This window comes from Coturnix japonica, chromosome 2 (genome assembly GCF_054131305.1).
Source record: "Coturnix japonica strain WE chromosome 2, WE-NBRP24, whole genome shotgun sequence".
NCBI classification, from domain to species: Eukaryota; Metazoa; Chordata; class Aves; order Galliformes; family Phasianidae; genus Coturnix; species Coturnix japonica.
In genome coordinates this window covers 79,980,997-79,999,287 of record NC_140664.1, presented here as the reverse complement: position 1 = coordinate 79,999,287, position 18,291 = coordinate 79,980,997, and the positions used below count along the sequence as shown (strand labels likewise).

The following is an 18,291-nucleotide window of genomic DNA, read 5'->3' as shown; positions in this document are numbered from 1 at the left end:
TCTAATTACAGTACAGTGGATAAATGAATACTATAGGAGTCATTTTTGTAAACAGAATTATTACATCTATAGAGAAAGGCTGAATGAAAATAATATATTACTGATTCAGAAAGATTTCTGTTTATTTTTCCAAAGCTGGATGACTACAGTAGTTTTGTCTTTTCTTACCAAAAATACTGGAAAATTGAGCACAGTTTACTGTGCTCCATAACAAACTGCACTAGGCAGATGTATTATACTTCTCAGCCTTGGAAATTTTAATTAATGCAGATCTGTATTTCTGTAGCTGTCTGGATATTTGAGAGAAAGGTTTTTCTCATACTATCAGCCTTTGGCAGTTTGTAACTGAATAAATTTTCACTGACCATCACAATGTGATAGACAGTAAAGTGTAAATTGTCTGCTAAAATCTTTGGAGAAGTCTTGAAAGACAGTAATTGAAATAGGAGTAGGACTCACCAGAAGTAGTAATATTGAGAAGAAAGTAAAATTGTTTCATAATTCAAATCATTTTCTACTATTAACTTAGGAGTATTCTTGTCAGACTGGATAGTGTGAAAGAGTGAATGCCAGAAAATACTGTTTCCTTCTGTTAGTGTAACCAGCATATGATATACACAGCCTCCAGCAAGCTCAGAATGAAGATGGAAAGCAAAATGCCATTTGGTTTGGGATGCCATATAGAAATTTTTTCCAAGTATTCTATTTCCTTCAGATAAAAAGCCTGTATAGATCCTACTTTTATAATAAAGTTCTGTATGCTTATTATTACTTTTTCTTCTAGTTTTATTTTAGTGTCTTTGACTATGAATTACTGCAGTTTTACAGAACAGTATAGAATGCTTTTAAGAATTAACAATGAATTGGAAGAGCTGCAGCTCTGTTTATACTCAAGAGTAACTTTTATCCCAGTAAATAACAGAGAATAATTAAATAAATAAAGTAACAGAGAAGCACCATCCCAGCTCTTAGAGCTGCTCTGTGGAGTGCACAGGTTCAATAACCCATCCTACATAATTGAAATACAGGTCCCAAGAGAAGGACACTTTGAAAATTTACATCTCGTATAACTAGGGTAAATAAGAGAACATTTTTCTGAGAAAGAAATATAAGCCAAGGCAGTTGATAATATTTCCCTTCTCTAATGGATTTTAAAGGGAACCATTCCTATTGAAGGACAGAGAGAAGAATACACATACTGAAGAAAACAGATATGTGTATATGTGTGGGTGCCTGTATGCATATGTCTGTATGTAATTTTATCTGGCACCTTATAACTGGAAACAAACCTGTATTCTGAGATCATGAAGTCCTGCTAAGAACTTTTACCTGAAATACATGGTCAGAGTGTTATTTTGTGTGTGCAAATCTTTTATTTTCTTTTTAAACTTGACATTCAATTTTCCTGCCTTAATCCTTAAGTCAGTAGAGGCTTTTTGATTTTCAAGACAATTATATACAAAGCTGTAGCTTTAGTTTTTCTGTTTTCTTTTTAGATTTCCTGTTTGTTACAAGTCAATTTTTCATTTCTCTAATGTTGCTATTTTACAATAGTAATCACCCATCAGCACAACAAATACTAGGTCAAGAGAGTTCTGCTTCCAAATCAAGAAAATGGAAAATCAACTTATCTAAATATTGGTCTAATATGCTGTTCTAGGAAAAACTACCTGAGGAAAAAAACAAACAAAACAAAACAAACAAACAAAAAAACCAAAACAAACAAACAAACAAACAAAAACCCAAAAAAACACAAAGAAAGAAAAAGGGGACAAGATATCAGCTCTATAGCAGATCAAGATTTTAAGGGTAGGAAGAATAACTTTAATACTGTGTGTAAAAGAGAAATAAAACATACAGATACTGCCAGATGAATATTAAATTCTATTAAATACTAATGATATTATTATTATATTATTCCTGCTCAAGGAAGAAGAGAATGAAGTATTCATTAAATTAAAGTTGTCTGATCATTTATTTCATCTACTTTTTATAATTGTTGTTCAATTCAATGAAGGAAAACACCTTAATTTTAATACAATACTACAATAATCTCTTGTGTTTCATTCTTAGTACTTTCTATGTAGAATCCAGCCAGGAGACTTAAGTGATCTCAAAGAGATACCAGTGGCAGCAGCCAGATGGTGACATCTACTCTAAGCTGATATTATACTTTTATCACTGAAGCTGGTTTTAAACAATGTATGAGTTTCATTTTGGATGCAAGTTATTATGTTCAATGAGAGCACTTTTATTTTGCAATCTAAGATCTGGAGTTTGGTTATTAATACTAGATGACAGCTTATGTGTAAGTAGAACAGAAATAGGCCAGTCATTACTAATCTTGAAGATGTAGTTGGCAGCTAGTTTTAGTTTTTAGTGAGAAGTGAAGTCATGCTTCACCTGCAGAATAAAGACAGAATAATATAGAAATGTGAGAATTTTAATTTCTACCTCTTTAACACTACCCTAAAATGAAAACTTGGGCATTTGGAAACATCTTTATTCAAATACTGAATCCAAATTTCTGGACAAGGAGTAGGCTTTCAATGGCACCATGTGGTTTCTTGGATGGTTTATTTTCTGTTCTCAAGTATCCCCCCTTCTTTTGAGATTTTCTGCTCAAATATATTGGAATTGAGAAAAAAAATTGCACCACCTAATGTCTGAGAACTCTAGTTCTTTGTGTTTCTTTTTTTTGTTTTCCATAGTAACATTTTCTTAACCTGCTTTCACTTCTTGTGTAGTACCTGCATAATGGTAAGGACAAAGGGGAAGGAACAGAAAGGCACATGATCTCTGATATTTGGACAAAAGGTAGTGAAAAATAAATAGTTTGAACTTTGATTTGCTGAGGTTAAAATCAGAATATTAAATTAACTTATGATATTTTAAATACAGATTTGCTTTGATGGTGCATGATTCCCTAATCCAGCCCTTATCTTCTTCAAAAAAGGTCTTATCTTTTCCCCCCACTCCCAGTGATAAAAACAACATAATTGCTTAGCAGCAGCACTTCCAAAAGCAAGTATCAATAGATTATTTATAAGGTTTCCAGATGGTAATAGCTTATTATATTGTTTACAACTGTTCTGAAAAATTTAAGATGAATCCATAAGAAAAAATCTAAAAAAGTTCTCATTGAAATAAGAAAGAATCAAACCATTTGTTTCTTTGAATATTATATAAAATACATAATGAATTATGAATTGTTTTGAGAACAGGATTTTGAGATCTAAAATAGATCTCATAAGACATTGGCCGAGATAAAGCTGTTTTACAAAATTAAGTCATACAGATAGGTGAGACTGTTGTGACCATTTTAATCATTTGTTTGGGTATAAAATGAAAACTTTTTCAAATGTATGAAATAATTAGTTTTTCAAGAAAAAAATATGTGCATGGATTACTACTTTCTTTGTATTTTAATAAGCATTTGATAATTCAAGAAAATGAAGTCAATATTGAGGTCCATCCTTTAACTAAAAATTCTTAAATTGAGAAGGAAGCTTGAATTGGCATAAATAAGTGCAATTTTGATTTAATACTCTCTAAAAGATTAGAGCTGTAAGCAAAAATATCTCTAGCTTTTTCCAGGATTAGCATTGTACTTCTACATGAGGCAGCAGTATGTGTCAGTCATTCCTCAAAAAAAGGGAACATCACACAGATAAGGGTTGATGGTATTGTCATGGGCTGGTCTCCAGATTATGAGTAAAGAAAGATGAAGGGAAATATGTTTGAGAAGTGAGAGTTTATCCTTTCACAGGGATAATACTGTAGAAAGCCACATTAAATAACAGGTCAAGTAAAGAAACCAAAGCCGTAGCGAATGCCAACGGTCACCTTTGCCCCAGGGAAGTTGGCTGAAGCCTAACAAAAGATTCTGTTTTGAAACTTAGAGTAATTTTAACAGGTATAAGACTTTTCTGTAAAGCAGGAAATAGAGTTTGAATTACTATGTTTTGAGAATATTTTAATAACTGAGTTTAGTCCAGTCTAAAAGTCAACTTCTGTGAAGTTGATAGCAGATTGGGCAGGGCAGGGAGTGACGCATACTCAGTCCATGATCCAAGGATACTCTTCATCAGAACTGTGATTAGCTCTTTGCTTTCTAAAATTACTGATCTAGAGGCTGTTTGTAAAAGGTTAAAAGAAAACAGTGAAAGTATTTCTGCGTTACTGTGTACACACACACACAGAAAAAAAAAAAAGAAAAAAAAAAAGAAAAAAAATGAACAAGCAAACAAACTAAAAAAACCCAAACCCAGCCCTGTTTCTCAAGCACTGTGAATATCTGTTGAAGAAACTTCATAGATATGGAGTATATGAAGTATGTAAAAGAATGGTGATAATGGAAAGATAAAATACTGTTCATTCTGAATTTTGAGCACAGAATTTTTTTTTATTCCTACTCACTGCAGAAGAGCAATGAGAGTACAGCAGCAATCTGATAACACATATTCATAGCAAAAGGTTTTGTAGTTTTCACCCATTCCTCCCATTTCAATCATATACTGATTTTTTCAGTTAATTATATATATAAGTAAATAAAAAATAAAAAAGGAGAGAGAGGAATAAAAGGAAAAAAGCTGAGACAGGAGTCTGGCTTTATCCTGAAATGAAAGCCTTACTCCTGGCATATTTGCAGAAGTTTACAGTGAATTTGAATAGGAGGAATATATCACAGAATGTGCTGTCATATTTGGAAAACTGAAGTCCTACAGAAGTCAAAAGAACTGCTTCACTAATTTTACCTTCATTATGAGATGCCTTAAGGCTCTGGCTGTGCAGTCTCTTTACTGTTGCCGCACCCACAACCATTGCATCTGTGCTGTGGATCTTTTATGAAAAGGCTGCAGCCACCTCTTAATAATACACACTTGTTCAGTGCAGAACTGAGAAGTCTTCCTGAATAGTCAAAACAGAAGAGTTCAAAGACATCACCTACCTTGTAATTAAAAAAACCAAAACAAAACAACAAAAAAAAAAACAACCAAAAAAACAACAACAAAAAAAAAAAAAAAAACAAAAAAAAAACTTGAAGTCCTTCTTGTTAATCAGTTGTGTGAGATTTCTAAAAAAATTGCATGAAACTTCATCACAAAACAGGGAATGAATATAATTAGTATATTCTGGGGGGAAAAAAAAAAAAAAAAAAAAAAAAAAGCAACAAAACAACACTGAATTAGTATTCATCAAAATTGACTTTTGAGTGCATGTCCATATTCTTGAGCTGCTCAAAGTGGAATGAATAAATTAATAAAAAGGGGGATAGTGAAGAAGGGACAAGAGCAGGATTTGTCCTTGCAGGACTTGACTACAGGGTACTAGAAGAAGAGTGGAGTGAATTGCATGTGGGCGGGGACGGACGGACAGACGGATGACATCAAACAGATGATCCAAACAAAATGGCAACAAAATAGGCAGAGAAGAGGGAGAAACATGGCTGTAGGACGATTGATTCAGCAGAGTAGGTATTTCAACCTACAGTAGACTTTCTTTACATATTAAAAACTCAGTAAGACTTAAAAAGATTTATTTTAACATAGAACAAAGAGGTAAATTAAGTGTTTTCTCTTCTTTATCAATAGCAAACATTGTGTTTCCCTTGTAAAGCTTTGGGTCACTCTCATTTAAAGTAAACTGAAATTGATACCAAATAACCTGTGTAACCTAAACACTTCTCTTCTGGCTTAGGAAAGTTATCATGGTTTTGCAGTGTTGCTGTCAGTATTCCACATCATATCATGTGCAGTATGGACCATTAAAAAGTTCATACTCTAGTTCAGTGGAATAACAGCGTCCCAAATTCTTAGCTCTCAGAAGAAAGCTGTGTATCCCAGAGGACTTTGTGGTCAGAGATAAGTCATGGGAGGAGGACATATATATAATCTTGCTCCCAGGCTGGAGCTCTCTCTCTCGGACTCTCAGAGAGTGGGAAGCCTTTCAGCCGTGTTGTCTAGAGTTCACAGTAGGCCTCTCGGTTTTCGGGGACTCTCTCTCTCTGTTTTGTTCGATTTATTAGCCTTGTCTTATCATCTTGTCTTATCATAAATCTTATCATATTATTGTCATCTTGTATTCCGATATCATATTTAGTAAAATAAGTTTTCCTCCTTAGATTGCTGCTGCTGTTCTCTTTTCCCATTCCCCTTTTCCCTTTCAGGCCGGGGCCCTACGGGGTGGCTGCCCCTGTCACGGGCACAGATAAATCTAGGTAACCCATGACAAAAGTGAAACACAACTTCAGAAAGAAAACAATGTTTGTGTAGAAATGCTAGGAATTAAATTATTTGCTGTATGCCTGATACTTTTATTTTAATCCTCATTTCATTTTCACTAGATGCTGGATAAAGTAAATCAATGTTAATGTCTTTTTATTGAATTGATATTTTCCATTAACATATATAATGCAATAGATCTCGCAAAAGGTCCTTTATCTGTTCTGGCACCATTTTTTTTTATTTTTATTTTTTTTCCCTTTAACATATGGTCTTGCCAGAGAAGGACGCAAGAAATACTGTTCTTTATAAAAGATGATGTTCATATTACTCATGTAAACTAGTAACGCTAATGATGCTAGCAGGGTTCTTAAATCAGAATATCATTCTGTTCTTTTCAAGACCATATTCTCAAGATGAAATAGTCATTGCTGAGATGGGTAATAACTGCTACTGATACATAAGGAAGAAATTAATGTTTGAAATAATTAATATGAAAAAAATGGAGTATGAAATGGGAACCTGTGTTGTTTGCTATCTAAATGAAGTGCAGTCGTCAGTAGGTTTCTTCCAGAAAGAAATAATGTTGTGGGGTCTGAGTCCATGTAGGAGAGTGTGCAAAGGGTAGGACCATGTGCAGTAAGGGAGAGATCTAATGCTCTGCAGATTGAGATTTCTGTTGCTGCTGAACCAACACTGCAGTGAGTGGTGCCACTGGGTTCTACAGGCAGGGGTATAGGTGACAAGTGGAACAAGACCCTCTCTGCCAAATGGCAAAAGCTGTTTTAAAGTGGTTTGCCTGTTGGAGAAGGGCTTTGCACTAAAATCCTTTCTCCTGTGTCCCACACAACTTTGCACAGCCCTGCTTTCTGATAAAGGGTTAGAGAGTACATGCATGCATGGTCAGTGAACTGCTATGAACACGAGATCTCACCCATGCTGAACAAAGTGAATGTTTGTTAGCACATTTGAAAATGGTGCAGTTGCTTGCTGAAGCATTCTGGCTAAACACAAACTACTTTTTCTGTTACTGAATGTTTTAGGAAAGAGGAATGCAGAAAGAATGGAGATACCATTCTGGAGGAGTGAGACTAAGGGCCATAAGGAGGATCTGAGGAGCTACAAGCATGTCAGCCTGACCTCAGTACCAGGGAAAGTTATGATTTCATCTTGGGTGAGATCACACGGCATGTGCATCGAGGGGACTAGGCCCAGTCAGCATGGTTTCATGAAGGGCAGGTCATGCTTGACTAACCTCAGTTCCTTCTATGACTAGGTGACCAGACTGGTAGGTGAGGGAAAGGCTGTTGATGTAGTCTACCTAGACTTCAGCAAAGCCTTTGACACAGTCTCTCACAGTATTCTCCTGGAGAGACTGGCTGCCTGTGGCCTGGACATGTATACCCTCCTTTGGGTAAGGAGCTAGCTAGAGGGCTGTGCCCAGTGTGTAGTGGTTAATGGAGTTAAATCCAGCTGGCAACCCATTACAAGTGGTGTCCCCAATGTGTCGGTACTGGGGCCCATCTTGTTTAGTATCTTAATTGATGACCTAGATGAGGGGATTGAATGTACCCTCAGTAAGTTTGCAGATGATACCAAGTTGGGAGATGGTGTCTATCTGCCTGAGGGTAGGGAGGCCCATCAGATGGATCTGGGGTAGGCTGTATTCCTGGGCTGAGGTGAATGGGATGAGGTTCAACAAGGCTAAGTGCTTGGTCATGCACTATGACCACAATAACTCCATGCAGCACTATAGGCTTGGGGTTGAGGGGGTGGAGGGCTGTGAAGAAGAGAGAGGCTGGGCGTGTTGTTTGATGCTCAGCTGAACATGAAGTGACAGTGTGCCCAGGTGGCCAAGAGGGCCAGTGGCATCCTGGCCTGTAAAAAATAGTATGGGCAGTAGGAGCAGAGAGGCAATCATCCCCCTGTACTCAGCACTGGTGAGGACTCATCTTGTATTCAGTTTTGCTCTCCTCACTACAAGAAAGACACTGAGACCCTAGAACTTGTCCAGAGAAGGACAATGAAGCTGGTGAGGGGTCTGGAGCACAAGTATTATGAGGAGCGGCTGAGGGAGCTGGGATTGTTTAGCCTGGAGAAGAGGAGGCTCAGGGGAGACCTCATTGTATTCTACATCTTCCTAAAGGGAGGTTGTGATGAGGAGAGGCTTGGCCTCTTCTCCCAGGCAACAAACAGAACCCTAGGAAATGGCCGCAAGTTGTGCCAGAGGAGGTTTAGATTTGACATAAGAAAGAACTTTTTCTCTCAGAGTGGTCAGGCACTGGAATGGCAGACCAGGGAGGTGATGGTTGTCATCCCTGGCAGTGTTCAAGAGGTGTCAGGATGAAGAGCTACAAGATATGGTGTAGGGGTTTGTTGTAGCTACAGTGGGAGGGTGGTTGGACTAGATGATCTTGTAGGTCCTTTCCAACCTTGTGATTCTATGATTCTATGACTTCTGAAGATCAGGAAAGAAATAGCATTAATTTGCAGAAAAGAAACAAAAACAGTGTAAACTACTTGAGAAAGATCAATATAATACATATATTATATTATATTATATTATATTATATTATATTATATTATATTATATTATATTATATTAATTGACTGGAAATCTCAGTTTTCAACACAGCAGATAAATTTTTCCCTGAGATGAAGTGGGAATGTTAGTAATGCAATCCTCTGTATTGGACCACATTTCCAAATAATCTTTGCTCATTGATAGGCCCAACATCCTGGCTTATTTTCCACAGGTACTGAAGAAGGTAAAAGCTAACCTCTGTAAAACAGGTGCTGAACACACTCATGAAACAGTGCTGTTATCTGTGCAGAACAAACAGGCTGAGTTAGAAAATACATTAAGAAGGATCTGTGTGTATTCACTGACAATGCTGTATCCAAAAATAGTGTAGAATACATTCCTGTTGCTTAATAAATAAGATAGAGATTTTTAAGTCAAGGAAGACTTAACAGTTTCCCAAACTTAGTCTTTCAATTATAGATAAGTATGTATTAGGAGTATCTCTCACATTAAGACAGGGCTGATAGGAACATAGACACAGTAAGACTGGTGTGCAGTGTTGCAGGTGTGTACTGTACTACTGCGCTTATACATGGGTCAAAACCTCCAATTTGAACAATGCTGCATTCCAGGCTGGCTGTAGTTCTGCTCTTCAAAGGCTAGGCTGTATTAGCTTAGTATCTTGGCCCCACACACACTCAACTTCCCCTCACCACAGTTCTACTCAGTCATTTCCTACAGCTAATACCTACAGCTTTCAAAAGCAGGTAGTCTCAGGTGTATATAAGAAATTCTTCTAATTGACACATCTTTGGATTCTATGCTTGACATATTTGCTCCTACAAAACCCTTGGCAAACCTCAGGTAGGAGATTTCTAATGCTTTCAGCTTCAAGAATGACCTGCTTGCAGCCTACCAATGATAAAGGGCTGTGAAACTGCGATAGCATGCTTCCCCAGACAATTGCCATTCTGACCACAAGCTCCTTGTGTCACTGAGCTTTCCTGTTCACAGAACTTATCAGGGTTGTGGTTTCTCTTGTTTTGGGTCTGTGTTGACGTGAATTCAAGGACTGATTGATAACTTGTAATGTGTGAATGGAGCCATTCTCATCAAATTGCTGATTTCATTTGTTAATTTTCAAAACAGAGTAGATAATGTTACATTAAGTTACCTTTGCCAGAGAAAGTTAAACAAATGGGCAAAGGTTATTTTTAATATTGAAGTACAAACGGGAGAGGGAGCAAATGGTGGCTATGCAGTAATCTTGCTGTCAAGGAAACAGTGTTATGATTCAGAGATGAATTAATACTTTGTTTCAATAACATCAGCTGCTTGAACTGAGGAGCAAAAAGCAGTAGATAAAAACACGAAGCCAAGGAAACACATACGTCCAAACTCAAACTAAAATGTAGTACAGTTTCTGCACTCAGGCTGAAACAAACTGTAAGGTATTCTTCAGAGAACAAATAACAGGCAGCTGAAACTGTGATACAACAAGCAATTAAAATCTTAAAACATATATATGCCAAGAATAGTGTTCTCAGGTAGAAGAGAGAAAAATAAAAATGTTTTGTTTAAGAAGAGAAAAACAAAAAACAACAACAACAACAACAAAAAAAACAACCACACACAGAAGGAACAACAACAACAACAAAGCAAACAAAAACCAAACTTGGATAATATGCGGGACTTTGGAATAACTGAAAGAAAGAGTAAATTATTGTTAAAAGTATGTGAGCTACAAAAGATTCGGTACAATCTAACTTGAAAATATAATTGGTATTCTAGACTCTGTCACTGCTGTACACTATTTTGAGCCCTCCTGAAGAGATACTCAAAAAGAAAAAAGAATTCAGGAGGCTGTATAAAATACTTTTAAAGTAAGCAAAGGATTTCATAATTAGAGCAATAAGTGTACTGACAAGTCAGAAATTATATAGAGGTTGCATCTATCTATATATATGTATATATATATATACACACACATATATAAATTATATATAGAGAGACACACACATATATATATATTATTTTTTAGAGGCATTGTTGTGGTTTTGTGATTTCTACTGTCAGTATTCCACATCAGAACATCATGACGAACAGTGGCAGTTAAAGAGTTCATGTCCTGGTTCTGTATTACCTCTGTTTGGGGCATTTTGGGTTCCCAGTGGGGAGGGGAGGCATCCCTGGAGGACCTGGCGCAAGTTGGAAGCGGGCTGGGACTCCAGACCGGACCCCAGCCGCTCTCTGCCTCTAGCAGTCTCAGCTCACCGTGGAGCAAAGCACGTGCTTCCTTTGCACTGTTGTGGTTTGACTCCTACTTTGGGTACTCTCGTCTCTCTTGTTTTGTTTGACTTGGTTACATTTAGTAAATAACTGTTCCTCCTCAGATCGTTGCCATTGTGTTTTCTCCTTGTTAAAACTATCTGTTGCCTCTCTGTCCTTCTCCCTCTCCCGGCCCGGCCGGGTCATGCGGCAAACCCTTCCTTCTTTTCTTTTTTTCTTCCCCCTTTGCTCCCTTGTCTCTCCTTTTTCTCTTTTTCCGAGGCCTGTGCACCCCTGTTATGGAATTACATCTAGCAATAACCCCATGACAGACATCTAACAAGTGTGTGGGTTTTGTTTGTTTGTTTTGTTTGTGTTGTTTAGTTGCTTTTTCTTTGAATTGCATATATAAATTTACAACATCGGCAGGAAAAAAAAGTCAGATACATGCTAACAAAATTTGCTGATGTCAGAACCTGGGAAACATTGGCAACATAAAGATGGAACTGGAATATCACACAGTTGTGTCCGACATTGATAAATGAAGCAATAAAAATGGGAAAAATGTAATAGAAAATGCGGAGTTGTGCCTCTAGAGACTAATGAGAACATCTGTTACAGCATATCATGTTATAAGGTAAAAATGAAGAAGAGAGGGAAATTCAGTGCTTAGTATTCAGTGTTTGATTGTTTTTTAGTCACCACTGTGATATGGATGAAGAAAGGGTGTGTACAGTTCTGATCACTGAAAGGGAAGTTTTAAGGTTGTTATACAAAACACTGGTCAGACCTGTGGAAGACTGCTTAAAATTCTGTCCACCACCCTTGAGAAGAGATCAGTTTCCAACCAGAACTGATGAAGAAAGTATGTACTAGAATAAAAAGAGAATGGAAAGCTCATCTCCTGGGACAGTACTAAAAGAACTTGGCTTGCTTATAATAGAAAAACAAAGACTGAGGGTGGATATGATGTATTTTCTGTACTCTTGAGGAGGGGATAAGGACTATAAAGGAAAGAGCTTTTGAAGCTTAAAGGACAGAACTGACTTAAAAGCAAATGAATATAAACATGCTGTGGGTAAAGTGACTGTAAATGTAAAGGCTTTTTTGGAGGGGTGAAGGGATATAAAAGTGCTTGGAAAATCACATTTGAAAGAAATTACCAGTGGTTTCAGTTAGATTATATGATATGATTGTGATTGCCCAGGAGTGTCGTCAGTGACCCAAGAAGTCTTTAATGCCTGTGTGCCTCTTTACCCAAGTGATATAAATTGGTGTGAAGCCCCTTGAGCTTTTCTGTACTAATTAACTGTGCTCCAGTACTACTCACCTCTCAGCAAATCAGTTCTGCATTTTAAATAATTAAGTTTAGCATATCTCCCTGCAGTGAGTACTAGCTTCTGGGAATCTTTCCTGAGGACATCTTTTCCCTAAATTTTGAAACTATTCTTGAAAAAACATATTTCTTCAATATGCATGAGTATCTGAAGAGGAACATAAGTACATATTCAGAGTGGCTTGCCTCTCTTAGTGTGTATCGTAGAAATAATTCTGCTGTAATATCGGTGTAGGTGATAAATGCTAAAAATAGTCTGAAAAGTTTCACTGTATGTATTGTAATTACTTTCAGTCTCTTGTTTATTATGTCTTGTGACAGTTTGTTGCTCTTGTTTCAAAGTGGCACTTCTAATTGTGTTTTGGGGTTATTTTCATTACAGTCGTAATTGCCAGGAAAATAAATAAATAAATAAATAAATAAATAAATAAAAATAATATTGCTTTTTATTTGAGAATCATACTTGAATTGTATTTGAATATTGTGCTTCCTTAGAAGAAGAGAGAAAGATTGGTTTAATACAAAAGGGAGCTGACTCACAAACCAAGAAAAACATGTTTTATTTGTGCTTCTCACGAAAATCCTGCCATGAGGCACAGATTGCACCTGATCGTTGTATTTCACATGAAGAAGAGAATGCTGCAATTCTGCCTCACAGAATAGAATGATCAATACAAGCTGTAGATATAGCAAATAACTGTTTCACACATACAAGATCTGTGAAATGAACTCAAAGCAAAGACAGAGGAGTGAGGGATAGGGATAAGTCTTTGGGTCCTATTCTAGACAACCCCATCTGATCCAGGAGAGATGCTACATGGACATTGCTTTAGTTCAATACTTATTTTCCTGATTTCTACCAGTAACCATTCTCTTCTGTTTCAGGCTACTTCAGAGTAGTTCTGCATGTCACTGTGGAGTAAATGGTGAATATTACATTATACCCCATATTTTATATTTTCCTCACTGCAAAACATGAGGAAAAAAAAAAAAAAAGTAGCTGTGAAGATGATAAGGCTGCAAGAGATGGAGCCAGGTGGAAGGTAAGGCATGAACTGCTGTGTAACTGAGGATGAAGAAGCCATTTTGACACATGGAAAAAACAAATTTAGATTAGAAGCACACAACTCTAACATGTGAGCTTAGTCAGACAAGAAGAAAAGCCTGCTGGTTTTCTAGAATATTCTAATTCAGTTGCAAACAGTGAAAATGCACAAATTAGGGACATTATGATTTCCTTAAAATGTCTGACTCACTGAAAGCAGGGCCTGAACAAAACAATGTGCCTGCAGTTTTAAAAAACTCTGCCTTTAGAAATGGGGAAGAATTACAAGACTTTTCTTTGGAAAGGCATGCTGACAGCTGTAAGAAGCCAATGTTAACAGTGTTATTAAAATCAGAGTAACTGACTGTGTGAGTAGGGCAATCACGATTTGGTCCCATACTCTTGCTCTGTAAACATCAGCATCCCTGAGATGAATATAACACTGACTAGGCAATGGCATGTTAAAGCCTTAGTAAAATTAACTGTGTTTGAAAGGCTATTCCTTTAAAATGGAAAGCAAATGGCTCAAATGAAATGTGGGATGCAGGAAGAGAGGAAATCAATAAACCAACAAACTGTAGATGATGTGGAAATAACTTCTTTATGTTTTCCTGTTTTTTGTAGTTTACAGTTAGCACTAGTACATCAACTTAACAGCTTTGTGCAAGTGAAGGAAACTAGATCCAGACTTAGAAACTGTTGTGATGAGTTGCTTTTTCCTCAATTACTTCTCCTTCCTTCTGTGAAACATAAGATTTTAATTTTTTGTAGATACAACTGCATAAAAGCTGTTTCGAGTTAGTTAGTTAGTTTGTTTTCTGCATGATGTTCATCCCATTTCATTATTAGAGAGTTTCCAAAATTGAATTTTGGTGTTCCCAATGAATTTCTATTCAGTGTTTCTATTTGTAGAGAAATGTTTTAAAAATAGGTACCAAAAGTCATTCATATACATCAGATTGTTTGGGTTATTTATATGTACTTTATGCCACCTTGAATTTATATGTTTCGGGACATAAAGATGGATGGGATGGGATAGGATAGGATAGGAGTTCAGTTGGAAGGGACTTAGAGGTTATCTAGTCCAACTGCCTGCCCACAAATTAGGATATATTATTGAGGGCATTATCCAAATGACTCTTAAATATTGGCAGGCGTGGGGCATTAACCACCTGCTGGGAAACCAGAATTTCATGAATTTCTGTATCATCCTTGCACAGGGGCTGTGCTAATCTCTGTATCATTCCAGTTTCAGCATATATGCTACTGGAGGAGCACATACTGAAATCTATCTTAAAAGCCTATTGGGGATGCATTTTTAACTGTGACTACATAAGTCTGTGCTTGATGCTATTCAGTGAAATGCCACAAAATGAGATGAAGTGTTCAGAAGAATTTCAGAGATTGTTAGTTTCAGGTTCATTTCTGCTTATAGACAGATGACTAAAAATAAATAAAAAAATAAATAACCAACAAAAAACCTGAATTACAATCAGGAAGGGTCTGTCTGCTTCCTCATAATTCCAGAACAGAAAAATGTTGGCATGCATCAATAGATGCGGATATGTTTCTTCTCGCTCTCATTTTTATAGTTTTCATGTCTGTACAAGACTCTAGTTATGTTCTCAAAAGTATACACAGATCTCTGAAAAAGAAATGAATGAAAGAATCTGGTTTGTGGAGATGGGGCTGGATGAAGAGCAAATCCAGCATTTAGATCCATCCTCAATTGTAAATTGATGCAGAATGTCATACAGCTCCACACAGCCCCTTGGTAGGAGGAAATTTATCTGACTTTGGATCAGTTCATAGGAAGACTTTCAGAGCTGGCATGCAAGAGTGGGGCAAAATGATTAATGTGAGTGGATGGGTAAAGAAAAGTTGCAGGAGATCTGAGATGCAACAGTGCCAGTCCTGATTAATGAATAGGAATTAACAGTGAGTATTACTATATGTAGGGATAAGATATCTACATGATATTGCTGTGTGGCCAGTAGTGTTGTGCAGAGTATAGCTCAAAAGTAGGTTTTCTTTTGCAGTCAGTTTAGCTTACTTCACTACACACAAAGCATTTGACAGAAGATCAAAGTCTTTTCATATTTATTCACCTTCATAGGTATTGATTCTTATTTTTCACCAACAATTTATTTCTATAGAATGACCATGATGAATTTAATAAGGCCAGGTAGAAAGAGCTCATCATTAGGTGGGCTGACCAAAATCAATGAAGCCATGGCTGCAGTCATCATCTGAGGCCTTGGATCCCCTGTTTGAAGTGCATAGGCACTGGTTATAAATCTTATGGTGTCATGTTGCTTTTTTATTCCTGAATTCTAAAAGTGTGTGGGTACCTGTAGGTGTCTTCTGTAAATATTCACATCACTTGGAAAATCTTTGTTCTGAAATTCTGGATTTCAAATTATGAACAGGACAACTCACTTAGATATGTAGTAGTGATACTTAAAATTGTATACAGATGCAAGGAATAAGCACACAGTTGCAAATATGAGCACACATTTTCACTTCATTCCTGAATAAGAAGCAAAAACAGAAACAGGAGTTCGTGGTAGTCAGTGGCAGCACTAGAAGTGTTGGGATTAATTGAAAAAGGGTAAGTCATTTTACAAATAAGCTTTGTGTTTTTAGATGCAGTAAGCTGGAAAGCAATTGGAGTATAGATAACTGAAATTTTTATAGCTGACGTACTGACCCTACAAAATGGAATTCTTGCCATAGTTTAATTGAGGCTGACATTTTACACTGTGCTTCATCACTAACAATTCAGAGATTTGATCCACAAGTGACTGCACCAGTTGGAGTCTTTCCATTGCTTTCACTGATCTCTGGATCAGACCTATGCTGCAGATGCATTCTGTCTGAAGGATTATTTAATACGCAGTTGTCAGAGCAATCAGAAAAGCCTTAGGCATGGTTGGAAAAGAGCATCTACAGCTGGACAGAGACCTTGAGATGTGAGTGGTATAATGGTTTTTAAAACCCATGTGATTTTTCTCTGGCTTAAAATTTGAATGAATGTATTTCTTTATTGCTAACTTGTAACAGCCAACTTGTCTTAGAAAAAGTAAAACTGTATCCTGTGCACTGAGCCAGCTCAAGATCTTGCACATCTTGGCCAAATGTGAACTATTACAGTTTGTCTTCGTATAGAAACTGCATGTTTTCTGTGAGCAAGCACCTGTTTTGTAAGAGTCACTGAGCACATCTGCTTACTTACATATGTTAAATAAGAAGTATAGTATAATCACTTGACATCCAAGAGGCTTATCACATATAAACAGTTATATACCTGGTGGCAATAGGGTAAGGACGCCCATTAACTCTCAGGACAGAGACAAGATAATCATTTTTGACTGAATAAGGTTACTATTAGTAAATCTCAAAATTTGTTTATTCATTCCAGGAAAAAGAAAAATGAACACTTTTCTCTGAGCCTCATTGCTGGATGCAGTGGTTTAATTATTTTTAGGACAAAAACCCAAGTGTTTCTAGTAGACAACAAAAGGTAAGATAGCAGCTATTACTATGTACCTAGTCAATGTCACTCTTCCACTACACAGTGGACACCTACATTCTTTCACTGTTGCTTCGAGTAGATAAAAGACACCAAAATAATCTGCTTAGTTTTATACAACAAAATGACTTCTAAAAGTCATTAACTCTTGTTCTTTCCAACAGAGCTTTTAATGTTGTCACCTATTTAGCTATAAAATATATTCTTGCTTCTGTCCTCTAAGTAGATTAGTTCGCAAAGATAACATCCAAAAAAGTCATTTTAGTTGCTGTTGGGAAAAAAAAATAATTTAGTTTAATTTCTTGTATCTCCAAATGCTTCCCATCTTTCTGTAATTGTATAGCATTATCACTATTCACTATTCTGTCTATTCTCACATAGAGAATTGAAACATCATTTGAGTTTCCTCTGAGGATGGATTAACAAGATCTGCTGTGACATGACTTGATTAATTAATGAGTCTAGAGTATTCTTTAGTCCTTATGTGCTGTTCTTGAACTTCTTAGATGGGAAAATTCTAACCTTCAATATTTTAGAAGCCAACTGGGTAAAGCAAAATTCTTGTATGACCTTCACTAATAATAAAACTGAAAATCCATTATAGAATCTACCTGAGTAGTTGTACATATTCAAGGTGATTTCTTTCTTTCCTTCTTTCTTTCTCTTTCTTTCTTTCTTTCTTTCTTTCTTTCTTTCTTTCTTTCTTTCTTTCTTTCTTTCTTTCTTTCTTTCTTTCTTTCTTTCTTTCTTTCTTTCTTTCTTTCTTTCTTTCTTTCTTTCTTTCTTTCTTTCTTTCTTTCTTTCTTTCTTTCTTTCTTTCTTTCTTTCTTTCTTTCTTTCTTTCTTTCTTTCTTTCTTTCTTTCTTTCTTTCTTTCTTTCTTTCTTTCTTTCTTTCTTTCTTTCTTTCTTTCTTTCTTTCTTTCTTTCTTTCTTTCTTTCTTTCTTTCTTTCTTTCTTTCTTTCTCTCTTTCTTTCTCTCTTTCTTTCTCTCTTTCTTTCTCTCTTTCTTTCTCTCTTTCTTTCTTTCTTTCTTTCTTTCTTTCTTTCTTTCTTTCTTTCTTTCTTTCTTTCTTTCTTTCTTTCTTTTTCCTTTTTCTTTCTTTTTTTTTTTTTTAACATATTTAAAGAATAAAAGTGAACACTTTGAACACTATGAAATTGAAGTACAGAGTACAGAAAAGTACTTCACAGACTTTTTAAAATATGTAGATAGCACTGAAATTAATGCTTCCTATTTATTTCCATGGAAACAACAACAGGTGCAAAGAGGACAATAACAGTCTTTAGTAGAGCAAATTCTCAGGTACAAAATGGTATTTTTCAAAATAGTGAGCACCATTAGCTCTACATTTTTATCAGCA

The 18,291-nt window shown here is 36.2% G+C and overlaps 1 pseudogene; it reads right to left on the bottom strand.

The window, feature by feature from the left end:
• Window positions 1–14,576: 14,576 nt before the first annotated feature.
• LOC116653062 (U6 spliceosomal RNA) lies at window positions 14,577–14,675 on the bottom strand (annotated as a pseudogene).
• Between the last annotated feature and the right edge of the window lie 3,616 nt (window positions 14,676–18,291).